Source organism: Neomonachus schauinslandi, chromosome X, assembly GCF_002201575.2.
Source record: "Neomonachus schauinslandi chromosome X, ASM220157v2, whole genome shotgun sequence".
Classification (NCBI taxonomy): Eukaryota; Metazoa; Chordata; class Mammalia; order Carnivora; family Phocidae; genus Neomonachus; species Neomonachus schauinslandi.
In genome coordinates, this window is record NC_058419.1 from 67,609,547 (window position 1) to 67,625,018 (window position 15,472).

Here is a 15,472-nt window from a genome sequence, read left to right on the forward strand (position 1 = left end):
ATACTTCATGTCAAAAAGCACTGTAAATGAATTTGAAAGAAAAATGAAATACTTGGAAAAATATCTGCAGCACATTATTAAGTTTTGATCTCCATTAATATATGAAAAGCTTCTAAATAAAAAAATCAAGAGATCGTAGTTCAAAATGAACAATGGGCATGAACAGACAGTTCATAGAAAAACAAATGACACCCAAACCTTTGTGAAAGAATGCTCAAGCTCATTTATAAGAGAAATGCGAAATAAAACTACAGAAAGTTAACATTTGAGAACTTTGTTGGAAGGACTGTGGGAAAACTGGCATTCATAGAATGTTTGTTGTAGTACAAAATAGTATATGATCCTTATAGAGGGCACTTTGGAGATATTTATCAAAATTATAGTTGCCTTTATTCTTTGAGTTAATGATCCCTCTTTAGAAATTATCCTACATATCTGAAAATGTGAAACAAATTGCCTATGTAACATTGAAAAGTGTTTTATAATAGCAAAAGACTGGAAACAACCCAGGGGCCCATCAGTGTGAAACTAGATAAACTGGTACATTACAGTAACCTAGAATACTAGGTTACTGTAAAAATGAATGAGGAAGCAGTGATATGTTTTTAAGTGAAACTAGTGAAATATACATGCTTTATGTTTTAAAAAAAAAAATATGGGTAATACAAAAGTGGTTACCTCTTGGTGCTGGGGGAATGGGGCATCCAGGGATAAGGGCAAGAATTTTCTATATATAATTTTTTGGTAGGGGAAGGTAGCAGAATATGTTTGGAAGGTTCCAGTGACAAAATACACCTTTAATTTTTACTCTTTTATATATTTGTGTAAATTTCTAAGTGTATTGTGTTCACTGATCTGTTGATTTCTTTTACCTACTGGTCTTTAAACTATGTTTTAATACGTGTTTTTGAAAAACAATTGTGGCAGTGTTCACTCATTTGTTCTTTTGATTAGCTTTTTGTTCAACTTGTATTAATTAAATGCCTCCCATGCCATGGCTACTGAATATACAGTTATGCATGTAGTAATTTCTAGATTTTCTCAGGGAGTTCAGTAAGCTAGGGGAAGTGTAGGGTATGTAGGAAGGTTGCCTAACAGTATAGAAGATAGGAAGCCAAGGTAGGAAGGAGAGGAAGACTTTGTAACATTGGACCTTGGGGGAATTTTCACCAAAATGACATCTTAAAGCAGAATCCCACTTTGGGAATAACTAACCAGGCTAACATTGGTATATCTTGTTCTCTGAAGGACTTTTGGTATTGTCACAACGAACTTAGCACTATATATATATATCTCCACAGAATAATATTTTTAGGGTTTAAGTTGCAACTATTAGAGGTTCCAAGGGATCTAATTTTGTACATTGGATGTTCTAAAATTACTGTAATTTTGCATAAGGAATCATGTCACTCATAAATGTAGCCTTTTTCATGATGTCCCTAGATAAAATTTTGTCCATTTTTATTTTATGTTAAGCTGTTGGTCATCATCCATTCCTTTCTTTTGGAGTCATGGTACCTTGGTGGCCTGGAGTGATTTCCAGATTATTTTTCATTTTGTAGAAACTTAAAAATCTGTTGACATAATGTCAAGTGTCTGACTTAAGTTCTGCTTGGGCATTTCTTTGACCCAGAATGGCCCCTCTGACATAGGCGAAATACAGTGATCCCAAGGGGTCAGTATATCTTGTAGTAATTTTAGTGAATGATCTTTAATTGGTAATTTGATACTTTGGGATTGATTATTTTCTAGTTAAGAGACTATACAATATGTCTGTCAGTAACTGGGATTGAATAATTGTTATATCTTATTATATAAGCATTGCACCCTGGATCTGAAATTACATTGTTACAATGTAGGCTATAGACTTAGCCACTTTCAACAAGTTGTATGAACCTCTTAAAACCAATGAATTTCTACCAGAGTCATGGAGGTCAAAGGTGTATTTTAGAATACGCCTTAGGAGTCCACTAAGCATTAACACTTGAGACTCTAATTAGGTTGGAATTATATAAGGCGGCCTGCCATCTTACTTTGGTGTATTTTCCTATAACCCCTGACTGATTTGGCAGCCTAGTGGCAATTTGGTTGCTGTTGCTGATACATAAAATTCTTGCTGATATATACAAGGATTTGTGCATCTGTAGACAGGATTTTTGTCCTTTTAGAATGTTGTGATTACAACTCTTAAAACTGCCTAGCACATAGTAGAAGCTCATTAAATGTTGAATAAACATTGGTATGGATATAATACCAATACACATATATATGATACTATATGTATCATCCCCTAAATGCAAACAATGTGTTACACATTTATATTTTTATATATCTTATACAGTTGTTTTTGGGTACTTGCACTAGTAATTCTATATCATAATTTATGAGTAAAGAGTATGTAGTTTTAATAATTTGATTCATTAGGTTGGTAGATTACCCTTTGAAAATATTCCAGTCTTATTCTCATATATTTATGTTTTTTCAAAAACAATAATATATGCAAGTGGTAAATAGTATAAAAATCAATTTGTACTAAAGTTAATTTGGTTAAAAGTTTCCTCCCCACCCCCGGTTTTCTAGTCCTCAATCTTCCTTCTTTCCAGATAGAAAGTATTGTTACTAATCTCAGAGATAGTCTCTACATACATAAGTCAGTAGTCTTGTTAAAAAGTCAGCATATTGTAGAAAAATAGCCTGATAAAAACTGAAAAAATGAAAGAAATCTGTAGACCAACCTCTGATAGTAATATAGAAGCAAATAACCCAAATATAAGTTTGGTGATAAGATTCCACAAGCAGGGACGCCTGGGTGGCTCAGTCATTAAGCGTCTGCCTTCGGCTCAGGTCGGTCCTGGGATCGAGCCCTGCCCCGCATCAGGCTCCCAGCTCCGAGGGGAGCCTGCTTCTCCCTCTGCCTGCCACTCCCCCTGCTTGTGTGCTCTCTCTTGCTCTCTCTCTATGACAAATAAATAAATTCTTAAAAAAAAAAAAAAAAGATTCCACAAGCAAATTCATGAGGAATACACAGGCAAGTGGTATTCATGCCAACTGCAAGGATGGTTCAATTTTAGGAAATCTGTGACTGTCATTTAGGACATTGTAGGTCAAAGGAAAAACTATCACAAGAGTAGCTCTACAAGTTGAACTTCTTTTTAGTATTTTTTTTTTAAGTAAAATTACCGATCCATTTGGATCATATTTTGATGTCAGTCATCATATAATCTCACATTTGATTTTTTTCAAAGGGACAGCCAGTTGTCCAGTACTATTTATTGAAAATCCATCCTTTGCTTACTCATTTAAAATTATATCCGTCAAATATTAAATTCTCATAATTTGGGTCTGCATCTGGGCTCACTGGCTTCTGTCATTAACTCTTTTCCTGTGGCAGTTATGGAATTATTTTGATTTATAAGTATTATAAATTTCACTTTTTGCTGTGCTCATTTGCTGCCTGTCCACATTTAGATTCATTTGTGATAGCATTTCGTAGACTCCAAATTTCTTGGTTCTACACAATAATTTTTGTATCGATGTCTATTCATTATGGTTCCTGACTTCCTCACTTCAACAGTTTACTAGAATAGGCTCCATCTTGAGTTTTTTCATTCTATTTTGTGTCAGTTCTGCCCAAGGTTTTGTTCATTTTTCTCAGCTGCTATTTTATTTTCTTTCTGCCAGATGTCCCATAAAGATGTCACATGGTGTGTGTGTGTGTGTGTGTGTGTGTGTGTGTGTGTGTAGAGAGACTTTATAGTAGAAAAATGTATGTGTTAAAATTAATATTCAGGGTGATTTTAATCAGAACACATGTAATAGAGTTACATCAGAAACAGTATAGGTAATGTTTCATGATCTAGGCTTTCTTGCATGCCTAGTTGCTGCATATTGCTTGTGTTCTTGGTTGAGTAATAAGTAATTTTTATGGGATGTTCCATGGCTGTCATAGTCATAAAGAGCCCTCTCCCTTGTGATGTGTCTTTGCATGGCTCAAACAGGACCCTTTGTCATATACAAGTCATTCAATTTTACATTCTAAAAATCATTGGTTTTAGCATTTAATGTGACTATAGGCTGTGCATCAGAATACATGGCTCTTAGTTTGAAATGAAAATTCATGTATACCATAATAAGAGTTTACTTATTAGTAAACCTTTTGGCTGTCTTTCATAAATCGTGGTGCAGTGAAAACTTGATCCATGCATCCTTATTTCTGTATGACAACATGGTGGAATCCTTGCAAAAGTTGATAAAAATATGAACAGTTTTTGTTTATTAAAGTTCCTCCCAAATTGCCCATCTAAAAATGTTTTAATATATGCCACAGTGCTTTTATTTAACTATTTTATAGTTGCTTAGGTAATTTTCTTCAAAATATACAAGATTGTGGACTGCTTAACCTGTATTTTAGGACTGTATCACAAAACGGGTTTTCCAGAATTTTCCTTGCACACCAGGGGTCTCACAAGGATAATACAAACTTGATTCAGTTTGTAATGAGTAAGTCTCATTTTTAGCACACACAGAGTATCAAAATGTATGGTAACCTATTTATAGAGTAAAAATTTTTTTGAGTGGATGTCCCCATTCTGTTCATTATTAAATAAACTTTTTTGTTTTTAGAAAAGTTTTAGATTTATGTGAAAGTTACAAAGAGTTCTCATATACCCCATACTCAGGGCATCTTACATTAACATTTTATATTACTATGGTACATTTGTCACATTCTTCCCCCTCTTCCTAGCCCTTGGTAAACTAATCTACTTTCAGTCTCTGAATTTGCCAGTTCAGGCTACCTCGTATAATTGGAGCAGTGCAATATTTGTCCTTTTATGTATGGCTTATGTCACTTAACATATCTGCAAGGTTCATCATCAATGTTATTGCATGTGCCAGAACTTCATGGTTTTTTTAATGGCTGAATGATATTCCATTGTATGTATGTGCCACATTTTGTTTAGCCATTCAGTTTTTATGTGCCACATTTTGCTTATATGTACATGTATTAGCATATATTTATTTATATACATATTTTGTTTATCCACCATCTGTCTAATGGATAGCACTGCTCTAGAATATACTTTTGGTTAATTGTTATAACATTTTATTAGTCTAAATTGGTCATAGTAAACTGAACAATAGGAAATTATTTAACTCTTGCAGTAAAATCCTGAAATTGTCTCTGGAGTATTAGATAAAACTTCAGTCCACTGGAATTATGAAGCATCCATATTCCTTTTAGCACAGGCTGTCAAAAATTAAGAAAAATGTTCTCCTATTCTATATGTGATACCTTTGGCATCACTGTCTTACTCAGTTAAAAGTGAACAGTAACACTAATTGGGTGAATAGTTTTGTGATTTAAAAAGTATTTTTCTTTTAGCTATTATTTTTTTTAAGATTTTACTTATTTATTCAAGAGAGAGCGGGGGGTGGGGGCAAAGGGAGAGGGACAAGCAGACACCGCATTGAGCGTGGAGCCGAAGCCAAGAGTCAGACACTTAACCAATTGAGCCACCCAAGTGCCTCAGCTATTATTTTTAGTGTAGGCTAGTATGTTATGTAGAATTATTATCCACTTCCTGAACATCTCTTTTCTTTCCTTTCTTCCTTCCTAGTCTCTTTGTACTTTCTGAGAGCCTTTAGTCAGTTTCTCTAGGGAAGAATAAGTTCAAATCTATACCTATTGCTCAAAGAATAATTTTCTTGCCTCCATTATAAAATGTATTAAAAAATTATAAAAGGCATAGGTATTCATTGTAAAAAATTTGAAATAAAAAAAAACCGTAGCACAATTAAAAATATGTAGAAATACTCAGGTTGTTGGTACATTTCTTTCTAGTATGTTTATGTATATTAATAATGTTTTTAGATACTCTTTTTGAGTACAGTTGAAATACACTGTTACATCAGTTTCAAGTGAACAACTTAGTGATTAAATGGCTCTTGAGTTAACAAGAACATTTTCCTATCTTTAAATATGAATGCATACAAGTCTTTGGACCATGATTTTTATATAATATTTACATCTTTTTTTAAACATTAGGATTATTTTAAATTTTTTAAATAAAATTTGAATATAACAACGTAGTTAACATACTTCTGGGAACATTTTTGTGTGCATGCATCCTTGATGATTTCTTTTATTATAATCTTGTTAGAGACCGATTATGTTTTGTCTTTTTTGCATCTCTTGATTAGCTAATGTGAATGAAATCAAGTGTAAAGTAATTAGACTCACATTCAAGAAGCAGATATTGTTCATATACCCCCTACATCTCTTCACACTTAATTCATTCTCACCTCTGACAAGCATAACCATCCTGTGCCCTGCTATCATCCACTATTCTTTGCTTTCCGAGACAGCCCTATGTAATGAGATGGCTCTGTTCCTTTCTCTTTCACGAAATGATATACTTTTAATGATCATAAGATTATTTTACCCTTTTAATTAGTTTTTCAGCACTTCCTACTAAATTCAACTATTTTTTTCTCATTTCAGTACCTCTTAATTGCCTCTTATTTATTTGTTCTATTTCAGGCAGCATTCCATTTTATGCAGTATTCTTTTTTTAGAGTAGTGTTTGGATAACAACAGTTCACATCAACTGAGCACACACAGTAAGCGTTAACACACTGTTGTACATGTGCATTAGCTCAGTTTTAATGCTCAGGAAGTACATTCTAATATTATCCCTTATTTTTTCAGATGGGGTAATTGAGGTCATTTACACTTAGTAACATTGCCCCCAAATGTCACAGAGTCAGGCACTTTGGCCCCAAAGTCTCTGCTCCATAGGCTCTCTTCTTTATCATTGATGCTTTAGTTGTGGGTTAAAAAAAAAAAAATGAGGTCCTTATCAGTGTCTGGTGGTGACTATGTTCCTAGGAAGATCAGGACCTCTTTAAGAATTGCCTTATTCTAGGGCGCCTGGGTGGCTCAGTTGGTTAAGCGACTGCCTTCGGCTCAGGTCATGATCCTGGAGTCCCGGGATCGAGTCCCGCATCGGGCTCCCTGCTCGGCAGGGAGTCTGCTTCTCCCTCTGACCCTCCTCCCTCTCATGCTCTCTGTCTCTCATTCTCTCTCTCAAATAAATAAATAAAATCTTTAAAAAAAAAAAAAAAAAAAAGAATTGCCTTATTCTAAAAGATTTATTTATTTATTTTAGAGCGAGCGAGCAAGCATGAGGGGGAGAGGCAGAGGGAGAGAGAGAATCTCAAGCAGATTCCCTGCTGAGCGCAGAGCTCAACACGGGGCTCGATCCCACAACCCCGAGATCATGACCTGAGCTGAAATCAAGAGTTGGACGCTTAACCGACTTGAGCCACTTCAGGCAAACCCCCCGCCCCCCACTGGCTTTTAACTAAGTGCAGGAGTGCAGGGTGTACTCTAGAGTTAGGAGGTCTTGGATGAGATTCCAAACTAAAAGATTTAAGAAATCCCATACCTTACGTTAGGACGAGAGCGTGTGGTAAAGAATGTAGTGAGGTGGCTTTTCGTCAGAAGATGGTTGTGGGCATTGACCCCAAGAATCATCCAGAACACTTTTACAGTAAAAAGAACAAAGACTAGCCCTGCTTTCATCGGGAGGAGGGATGAGCCTGATGCCTTTTGGTTGTGGTACACTTACCGCAAAATGCTTTTTGATGCCCATAAACACCGATAAAGGTAATCTTTGATGACAGCCAGCCAGAATGCCCAGTGCACTCTACTCAGGACCCTCCCTGTATTGAGTTGTCTGTCCTTTGGATGAGATGCTTTTACTGTGCTTGGTTTTTAAAAGGGCTCTGAAAGCTTCTTTCCATTTCCTGGCTCATATCTCGCCATCAATTACCTGTCAAAAAGATTTGGTTTATTTTAAGCTTTAAAAGTGATACTGGCAGAGGTGGGAATAAAACCAGCTTCTGAATTGTCAGTTTTAGACTCCGAGAGAGAGAGAGAGAGAGAGAAGGAAAAACGGACATTTTTAAGTGAAAAGCATCAGTTTTTATGCATGGGTTAACTCTAAACTGGGCAAGCTTCCTGCAAAGAGGGAGGGATAAATACTTTTTACCATGTTCTTGCAGTTTGGGTGGGGTTCATGGACATGCTTCCCTGCTTGGCCGTTTTAATGATTAAAAGAAGCCCCCTGTTGTGCCTGAAGCTCTCTCTTCCTTGGAAGTTAAGGTCAGTTTACCTTCATTGCTCCCTCCCTGTTTTGCACTAGAGTATGTGAATCAGAAACACATAGGTCTCCCTGTAGTCTGTCCTGGACCCCATCCATACAAAGGTCATTTCTAGGACCCCTTGGCAATTTGTGAGGTGCCTCCCAGGACACCTCAATACTAATAAGAAATCAGAATTGCCTCAGGACAACATTGATAAGATGTCTCCTCAAGTGAGCTAGGAAGCAAAACTCCAGGTGGGAGTTTGCCATCGACAAATACGAACAGTCTCTTAGGTGATGAAATTCTGTAATGCCTAATAGTGAGTTCCTGTCTTCAACATGGTTGCTATCTGAAAAGGTTCTAATATAATTTTGTCACCTGTAGCGTCCCTGCTCTATGGGAACCATATGATCACAATTGCATCTCCACCTATTGGCTTTAAGGACAGTTTTCCTGCAAGTGAACAGGAAGTTGTTTTAGTATAGTGCTAGCACTTTTGGTCTGAGCCAGCCGGGGTTCTTCTAAACACTGTGGTTCTCAACTATCCACTGATGGGCTGGGTTGTATTTTTCTAGTTAGTAAATGTCTGTTACTGTCAGTAGTCATCATTGTTCCTCTAAGATTTTACAGCCAGTTCCCTACATTGGTAGTGCAGCTAAGCTTAGCAGGTTGTTTTTTTTGTTTGTTTGTTTTCAAATAAATGCTTTTGGAATATTTTGTTTTCTTGAAAGTGTGCTACTGCCATCCTTCTCCTAATTATCCATCTGCCCCTCCTAAGCATGCTCTTGTAGACACTGCTTTGTTGTATTGCCGACAGCCACTGCTGGAGAATTGCTGTCCTGAAACAGGATGCACATCTCAGACATGGTGCTGCTTTTATTTTTCAAGCTGAATTGATTCTTTAGATGGGATTTAACACCCAGTCAGCAGCTAAACTCAGCAAAGGATTATCTTGCCATGTATATAGTCGTAATGAATTTCCAATTTTGGTTTTTGTGTGAACAAATGAGAAGCAAATCTTCTATATATAATTGTGACCTTGTCCTTTGGAAATTTCTGGTGCACAGTTCTGTTCCAAAGTTTAGACTGAGTAAAATTTTAGTAAAAATCTGCTTATTTAAAAAAAAAAAAAGCATTGCATCTTAAGGGCTTTTGCTTTTTGGAACTGTATTCATACATACATGGATAAACACATAGCGATAAATCAGTCACTGTGTTTTTAGGTGCAGTGTTTAATTTTAGTTAGAAAACCTATTACCTAGTTGGGCTATTTCCATCCTGTGCAAATAGTACAGTCATGTTGCCCAGTAAGATTACAGGTTGGACACCCATTTTCTAAATACTGAGACATTAACTGCATTTTGTAGTGCAATAATGTAGACTTGCTGTCAGATGGCAGTCTTCTGTGGGGAAATTTGGCATTCTGATCAGACACTAGGATAGATAATATCAAAAACCTGTATCGTTATACTTTCACATATTTACGTATTCACATTAACTCATGTTACTAATGTCCTATACTATAACTTCAGTCCTCTTCCCTTTATTTGACGACACTGCCTAGAGGCTTACAAATAACAGTCTGGCTTTATGGAGTTCCTGATGGTCCACTCTGCATTGCCCCTTTAGGGGTGGCATTACATGCCAACTTACCAGGGTATTTCCTGTTGCATTTCATTAGAATCCCTCCATTCAATGCCAATACAATGAGGCTTTTAAAGAATTTGCTGCAAATTATTGTGCTTTCGTGTTGGCACCTGTGTTGCTCAGCACATTATAGTGCTTCACGTGTGTAACTGTTGTTTACTTTTAGTTCAGTGTTGCTCTGTAGATTGGGTATATTCGGGGTTTTTTAATTTTGTATACACATTTTTTTTTGTATACACATTTTTTAAATTTTTTATTATTATGTTAATCCCCATACATTACATCATTAGTTTTTGATGTAGTGTTCCATGATTCATTGTTTGTGCATAACACCCAGTGCTCCATGCAGAACGTGCCCTCTTTAATACCCATCACCAGACTAACCCATCCTCCCACCCCCCTTCCCCTCTAGAACCCTCAGTTTGTTTTTCAGAGTCCATCGTCTCTCATGGTTCGTCCCCCCTCCGATTTCCCCCCTTCATTCTTCCCCTCCTGCTATCTTCTTTTTTTTTTTCTTAACTTATATTGCATTATGTGTTTCAGAGGTACAGATCTGTGATTCAACAGTCCTGCACAATTCACAGTGCTCACCATAGCACATAGATTGGGTATATTCTGTTTTTAACTATTTAGCTGTTACTATTTAGTATTAACTATTTACCTTTGCCCCTTCAGTTGACTGCCTGGAATTTTGTCTATTAGCAAAACATTAGATATTAGGATCTGCCAACCGTGGGTTGAGTGGTTCTGGAAGTACTGTTCTTAGCCGTATTATGAAACCACAGGTCCATGAGTTGTTATACTGCCATTGTTCACTTAATCAAAAAATGTACCCAGAATTTTATCTTGGTGAGCCGTCATTTGTTGAATAGTATTCATCTAAACCATAATCACCAAGGTGATTCAGATATATTTGTTAAGTCTTAGACTTTTTCCACATTAAGAAAATTTTGGTATTCCACTGTCCTGTTTGGTTGTGAGTTGTCATATTTTTCCTGTCTGTTGCCAGAAATACATGTTGTCTAGTTGTTGACTCAGCAGTTCCTCTGTATTGTAGATCTGGTCCTGCTAAGATTTTCTTTTTACCACCTGTGGTCACATGTAGGGGTACCTTCTGTTTTTGAGGTTCTTTAGTGACTGTTCTTTGTCAGATCTTGCCTCTGTTACTTCACTACTAGATCATTATTTAGCCCAGTTAAAATATGGGATCATCAGGGGCACTTGGGTGGCTCAGATGGTTAAGCGTCTGCCTTCGGTTCAGGTCATGATCCCAGGGTCCTGGGATCGAGTCCCGCATCGGGCTCCCTGCTTGGCGGGGGGCCTGCTTCTCCCTCTCCCTCTGCTGTTCCCCCAGCTTGTGCTCCCTTGCTGTCAAATAAATAAAATCTTAAAAAAAAAAAGGGATCATCTTGTGACTTCATGGTGTCACTGGAAAACTTACATTTCCTAGTGGATGAGAATATTTCAATGATAGGGCTAATCTCCATGTGGTATTCCTTCATCTCTAATCTTTACTTACATGTTTATGTGTTATGCCTACACATACTGGGCAGTTTGATACTTTCACAAATACTTTACCTGCACTCATGGCCAAGATACTGGTAACCACTATTTGGGGGCAACCTGTCAATGGGGTTATAACTAACAAGTGTCCTCTCAATTTTGTCATAAGATTAAATGCTTTAAAAGATTAAATGCCTGTCTTAGCAACCCTGCTAATCAGTGTGACTCTGAATAAGGCAAATAACTTAAAAAAAATAATTATTACTGTGATATAATTCATATACTATGAAATTACCCTTTTACATTTCACTGGCTTTTAGTGTATTCATAGAATTGTGCAGTCATTATTTCTGTATTACTGTAAAACATTTTTATCACCCCAGAAAGAAGCCCCACACCCAGTAGCAGTAATTCCTCATTTTCGTCTTTCGCAGTCCCTGCAACCACTAATCTAACTTTTTGTCCCTGTGGGTTGGTCTGTTCTAGACATTCATATGAATGGAATCATACAGTATGTGGCCTTTATGTTGACGGCTTCTATCACGTAGCATGTTTTGGTGATTTACCCACATTATAATATATATTAGTACTTCATCCGTTTTTATGTCTGAATAACATTCCACTTTATGGATTAACTTCATTTTATCTATTCATCTGTTGAAGGACATTTGGGTTTCCAGCTTTTGTCTGTTAGGAATAATGGTGCTGTAAACATTTGTGTACAAGTTTTCATGTGGACATATTTTCATTTCCTTTGGTATACATACACTTAAAGCAATGGGATTGCTTTGTAGTGTGTAACTCTATTTTAATGTTGTGAGATAATTTTGACAAACTTTATTAAAGTGGCTGCACCATTTTACAGTACAACCAGCAATGTATGAGGATTTCAACTTACCCCATTCTCACTTGTTACTTTTGGTCTTTTATAATAGCCATCCTAGTGGATGTGTAGTGTCTCACTGTGGTTTTGACTAGTATTTCTGTGTTGAGCAACTTTTTTTGTGCTTATTGGCCATTTGTATTTCTTTGCAGAACTGTTTGTTCAAATCCTTTGTTCATTAGAATTGGGTTATATGTCTTTTTGCGGTTTTGTTGTGAAAATTCTTTCTATAACTGGATGATAGACCCCTATGGGGTATGTGATTTGCAAATATTTTTTCCCATTCTCTATGTTGTCTTTTAACTTTCCTGTTTGCGGTATGTGAATTTTTAATATTGATGAAATCCATTTGATCTATTTTTTGGTCACTTTTGATTTTGGTGTCATAACAAGGAAACCATTATCTTACATTGAGGTCTGATCCATTTGGCATTTATTTTTATATATGATGTGAGGTGTAAGTTCAACTTTATCCTTTCGCATGTAGATATATAATTGTCCTACCACCATTTATTGAAAAGACTATCCTATTGAATTATCTTGACCCCTGTATTGAAAATCCATCGATTCTGAATTCAAGGGTTTATTTTGGGCCTGTAAGTTCTTTTTCATTTACCTGTATATCCTTATATCCAGATCACAGAGTCTTTATTTTTAGTTTTGTAGTAAATTTTGAAATCTGGAAGTATGAACCCTCCCAACTTCGTTCACAACTGTTGGACCCTGAGTTTTCATATGAATTTTAGGATCATTTTGTCAATTGCTATAAAATAAGATCTGGAATTTTGATGAACATCGCATTTAACCTATAGATCACTTTGTGGAGTGTTGCCATATTAACTGTTAGTTCTCTTAGTCCATTAACATGGGATGTCTTTCCATTCATTTAGTCTTTAATCTCCTTCAACATTGTAATTTTCAGGATAAAAAGTCTTGTATTTCCATGTGAAAAATTATTCTAAATGTTCTGCTTTTTCTCATGATAATGAAAATAGAATTGTTCTCTTATTTTATTTTGATTGTTCATTGTTAGTATATAGAAGTAAAATTATTTTTAACTGATATTGTATGTTCTAAGCTTTCTGAAATCATTAGAGTTGCTTCTTTTTATTCTAATAGTTTTAATATTAGGCGGGGTATGGGTTTTTTGGTAGATTCCTTAGGATTTTTATGTATAAGATTATATCCCCTACAAATACAGATCATTGTACTTCTTTCTTTCTAATCTTGTTGATTTTTATTTCTTTTTTCTGCCTAATTACTCTGGATAAAAACTCCTGTACAGTATTGGCAAGAGAAGGCTTCCTGGTCTTAGTGAAAATACACTTACTTTTTTTCCATTAATTACAATGATAGCTGTACAGTTTTTGTAGATGCCCTTTGTCAAATATAGAAAATTCCCTTCTGTTCCTAGTTTGTTGAGGTTTTCATTTTTTTAGATCGTGAGTGGTTGTCATCAAATTTGTCAAATGCTTTTTCTACATTTGTTGATATGATCATGAGGTTTCCTTTTTATTCTGTAAATACAGTGTATTAGATTCATTGATTTTCCGATATTAAGCCAACTTGGCTGTACTGAGGTAAATCTGACTTGGTCATGGAATCATTTTCATTTCTAGATTTGGTTTGCTAGTGTTATGTTGGACATTTTTGGAAATCTGTATTCAAAAGGTAGCTTGCTCTATAGTTTCCTCATTTTATCTTTGTCTGGCTTTGTTATCAGGCTAATGTGGACCTCATAGAATGAGTTGGAAAGTGTTTCCTTCTCTAATATTTTTTTTGGAACATTAAGCAAGGGACTGGTATTAATTCTTCAAATGTTTCACCTATTAAAGTCATCTGTTCAAGGACTCTTTTTGGGGGGACTTTTATAGATTATCATATTTATTTTTATAGGTCTATTCAGATTTTTCTTCTTGAGTCAGATTTGGTTGTGTCTTTTTATGTTTAAAGTAATTAAACATACTGATAAGGTAGGACTGATGTCTGTTGTTTTCCTATTTGTTTTCCATGTGTCTTACGTCTTTTTGTTTCTTTTACTGTATTTTCTAACATTCTTTTCATGGTTGCTCTGGTATTTCAATTAACATCTTACCTTAAAATAATTGTTTTCAGGTTAATACCAACTTAATTTCAATTGTGGACAAAATTTGCTCCACTGTATCTTTGTTCCCTCCCCTCTTTGTGCTGTTATTATTATACAGATTACATCTGTATGCAATGTAAACACATTAGCACAGTCTTCTAGTTACTCCTTTATGCTACTGTCTTCAAGTCAGAAATGAGCAAAAAAAATGTTACAATTAAAATTGAATTTTTTGTCTTTTAAATTTATTTATGCAGTTACTTTTCCTCATGCTCTTTTATTTTTCATATATATATGAGTTACTGTCTAGTGTCCTTTCATTTCTGCCTGTAGGACTCTTTTGTATCTCTTGTAAGGCGTGTCTGTTAGCACTGAATTCTTTTAATTTTTGTGTATCTGGGAGTGTCATAATTTCACCTTCATTTCTCCAGGATAGCTTTGCTGGATACAGAATTCTCGGTCAACGTTCGTTTTCCTTCAGTAGTTTGAATATAATCATCCCACTATTTTCTGGTCTATGGTTTATGAAAACTTACTTAAGATCCATTACATATGATGAGTTGTTTTTCTCTTGCTGCCTTCAAGATTCTAAAGTCACTTTGACAATTTGATTATTATGAGTCTAGATTTGATTTGAATTTGAGTTTATCCTTCTTGGCATATATTGATCTTCTTGCATGATGTATAGATTAATACTTTTTCATCAAATTTGGCAAGTTTTGGCCATTATTCATTCACATACTCTTTCTGTCCTCTTCTCACCTTTGTTTGGCTCCCATTATGTTTGTCATCTTTACTGAGGTAATTCTTTTTCATTATTTTATAATAAATAAGAAAACATAAGGCTTGGGCGCCTGGGTGGCTCAGTTGGTTAAGCGACTGCCTTCGGCTCAGGTCATGATCCTGGAGTCCCGGGATCGAGTCCCATATCGGGCTCCTTGCTCGGCAGGGGGTCTGCTTCTCCCTCCGACCCTCCCCCTTCTCATGTGCTCTCTCTTTCTCATTCTCTCTCTCAAATAAATAAATAAAATCTTTAAAAAAAAAAAAAAGAAAAAGAAAAAGAAAACATAAGGCTCTATGTAGTACTGGCTGAATCTCATAAGTGGTGTTCTTGTTTTGTTGTTTGTTAAGTGTGTTTGATCATAATTTACATTTCTTTTTTGACCCAATAGTTATTTACTGTGGTGCTTCATGTTGAGAATTTC

At 35.6% G+C, this 15,472-nt stretch overlaps 1 long non-coding RNA gene across 3 annotated transcripts in view; it reads left to right on the top strand.

Annotated features, from left to right (window-relative positions):
• The window catches only part of LOC110570553, a 56,588-nt gene that overhangs the window by 30,646 nt on the left and 10,470 nt on the right, over nucleotides 1-15,472 (top strand). The window lies entirely within an intron of this gene.